Below are 3,409 nucleotides of genomic sequence, written 5' to 3'. Positions count from 1 at the left end.
GCGAAAGGTTGTCACCTTTGTTTCTGATACTGCAGAGAGGAGCTGCTCTAGGGAAAAGGAAGAATAAATGAGAAATTTCTCAGAGCGTTCCTGTATGCAGCAAGGCTTTATAATCTGGAAAGATCAAAAAGCCTTGGTCTGCCGTCCTGAGCCCCTTGTGCAAAGGTAGCCAGGCTCTGTGGTGCCTGGAGGGGTGTGGGGTGATGCTCTGCTGTGCTGGCCAGTGATTACTGCAGCTGGTCAGAGCCTTCATTTGCTCCAAAACAGCGATGCTTTCGCCTTTTGAGCAGCTTGGCTCACTTCTCCACATCTGGCATGGTTGGCTTTTGTTGAAACAACATGTTGGCTTCATTCTTCCCTTTTCCCACCCCCATGAAGAAAGTCGTGGCTGTGTTTCCTATCTTTGCTGCGGCCGCCCATCCGCAGGAGCCCTGCTGCTGAAGTGGCATCCCCTGCCTGCGCTTGCATCTCCTCCTCCAGCCCCATCCCTGACTGACAGACTCGTTGAAACAACAAATGTTGCCATAATTTAATTTTCAGGCAAACAATAGTCCGGGGACAATGTTAAATTCATGAAACTGGCTTAATGCGATGACATTTAATGAAGCAATTTGTGCGCTAGCGTGGCTGTGCCTGGCTCTGGAGTAGCAGGGATGCTGCTCCACCCTGCCGGGCAGTCCCTCTTTGGGAATGAGACTGGGAAAGTTTAGTGCTCCTGGGTAAAGGAGTCCTGCTGCTTTCCAGGCCATGTGCACTTTTGGGGGTGCAGCTTTCCCATCCTGCTCCCTGATGCTGTTGCAATGTGGGCTGAGATCTGCTAGATCCAAGCTCTGTGGTTTGGCCTGGAGGGGAAGGGTTAATGAGAATGTTTTGGGGCAGGAGGTGGCTTGCTCTCTGCAGCCTTTGCTTTCCCTGGACCTTTCCTCCCTTTGCCTGGAGCCCTGGAAAGGCCCTCTTGCCCCCTGTGCTTCCTTAGTGGACCAGATCGAAGCCTCAAATGCTTGTGGTACCCCATCTCCCATGCATGCAGCATTGGCTTTTCCCTCCAGGGCCACCCTGGGTTGTGATATCCACCTGGCTGTTAACTGAGGCTGCTCCTTTTGAAGCAAGAGTGAGGAATGATGCTGCGCTGGAATGGCACCAGCTTGGCTTTGTGGGGGTTACAGTTTGTAAAGCAGGTGAGAAGAGGCAGTTTGGAGGGCGGAGAGCCTGGCTGCTTGTTCCGGGGGTGGATTGGATTTGTGCCATCCCACCAGCATCCCTTCGGCACCCTGGCACCAGCAATGTGTAGGCTTCTGTGTCCCAGGAGAGGTTTCCCTGCCGTTTCCTTCTCTTCCGTGATTGACAGAGCCCTCTAGATCTTAATTATGTGCTGGCATCCGCGGAGCAAACCTGGTGCTGCTGTAGCTGGAGGCTTAATGCTGGTAATGCTGCTCACTGGGCTGGTGGCTCTGGAGGTAAGGGGTTTCCTTGCCTTTCTAGGGACAACTTCTAGTCCCTCCTGGATACAATGGACCTCTGGAACTATGTGAGTTGGGGTAGTGGTGGGTGAAGGGAGGATGTTTGTACATTTGATTTTGCTGTGGCTGTTCTTGGATGGAGCTCAGGGAGGAGGGAGATGGAGACACACGGACACCACCTCCTTTGAGGACCTCTGATCCTGTTTCTCACCTTGAAGGAGACAGCATCCTTGTGTCTCCAGGGCTTCTCTCACCTGCAGAAGTCCTCTTTGTCCCTCATGTATCCTCCCAGTCCTCCCAGCAGCAACCTCTACCAAAACCAGAGCTTCACCAAATTTGTGTCACTGGTGATGCTCTTCCCAACCAGGACTTAAAGCTACATTTTCACTGAAAGGTGCAACAAAATCCTTCTTAGGATGGATTTTGGGCTCAGTAGGGATGCTCATGGGTGAGCTTGAGGTCTGTAGAGCAGTTTGCAATCCTGGAAGCTGTGGAGGCAGCAGGTCTGCTGGTCTTGAGGCTGGGTCAGCTCCTTGCTGTTCCATGTGTTTTTTGCTTTCTGTTAATGGTGGTCAAAAATTAATTGGTAGTTGTTCAGCAAAATGCAACTGAGAAAATTCATGGAGGGAAAATATGATGCAGTTTTGATCTCTCTCTCTCTCTCTCTCTCTTTCTCTCTCTCTCAGTCTCTCTCTAAATATATATATATATATATATGTATGTATGTATGAATGTAATTTTCTTTAAAAGTTTCCAAAAATAGACCCATGTCTTGGCCTGGGTGACTGTGTCTGTTATTAGCGATGGAAAATGGGTGTTTTGGCAAGGCTGGTATGTACCTAGCCGTGCAGAAATGCACAGCATCCCTGGTGAAGATGTCAGGGTGCAGCACTTTGGAGGCATTTGTACTGGCAGCTTTTGTGGCAGAGGGAGGGGAGCAACCTCTGCCCCTCTGGATGGAAATACTGGATGGGGTTGGGCTCACTGCTACCACACTTGGTTTCCTGGGGAGGATGATTCATGTGATAGTATATGTGAGAAATAACAAAGTTCTTAAAAAAGACTCAAAAACCTGAGAACTGCACCTTACCTGCGTGGCCTGTGCCAGCTGATTCCCACCCTGCTTGAGGGATGGGAACTTCCCAAGTTGAATTCTCCATTTATTTCTCCAGGGTTTCTCTGTGTTACTCTCCCTCTCTTTCTGGTATGTTTATGAGCCTCAAGGGATCTTGTTTTTACGCTCAACATTTAAAATTAAAGATGTGTTTCTCTCTAGCAGGTGAGATAAACACTCCCTGTCTCAGCTGGGGGTTTCCTTCCTGCCTCTCCTTCCATCCTCAAATCTGTTGGTGGGAAAGTGTGAGCCTGCGGTTGGAGCACATAACCTGGGAATGAGATTCCTTGGCGCTCCCAGGAGGATGAGTCAGCTTCGATGCAGGATGTATGAGCTTTGGCTTCTTCCTCTAGTGGCTTATTGCTTTAAAAGAGGGTAAAAATTGCAAATCTTCTGCATGGGGCTGAAGGAGTGGGGAATGAGGGGGAAATGTGCTTGCTTGAGCTTCAAAGTGTGGTTCACCTTGGTGACTGAGGGCACACCATGTGGTGATGCAGTGCTGCTGCCCGTCTGCAGGTGGGCTCCTTAAATTGCAGTACCTCAGCTGTATGGCAGTGCCAGTGTTGGTGGCTGGAGGCTGTGGCGAGGCTGGCACAGCCTGCTTTGGCACCCACTCCCCGTGGTCCCTGTTGGATGTGCTGCTTGGGATGCCTTGGGCATGTCCTCTTACTTCTCCTCCCCTCTTAGCCACTAATCCCAGAGGTGGAGAGTGTCTGTGTCCCACTGGCTTAAGGAGGGGTGCAGGATGTTTTCTCTGTGCCCCTTTATGGAGTGCAGCATCCTAACTTGTCTTCCCCTCTGCAGTTTCATCCTTCCAGACTGTGTGTGGTTGGGG

This window comes from Acanthisitta chloris, unplaced genomic scaffold (genome assembly GCF_000695815.1).
Source record: "Acanthisitta chloris isolate BGI_N310 unplaced genomic scaffold, ASM69581v1 scaffold2800, whole genome shotgun sequence".
NCBI lineage: Eukaryota > Metazoa > Chordata > Aves > Passeriformes > Acanthisittidae > Acanthisitta > Acanthisitta chloris.
Note: the sequence above shows the minus strand (reverse complement) of the source record.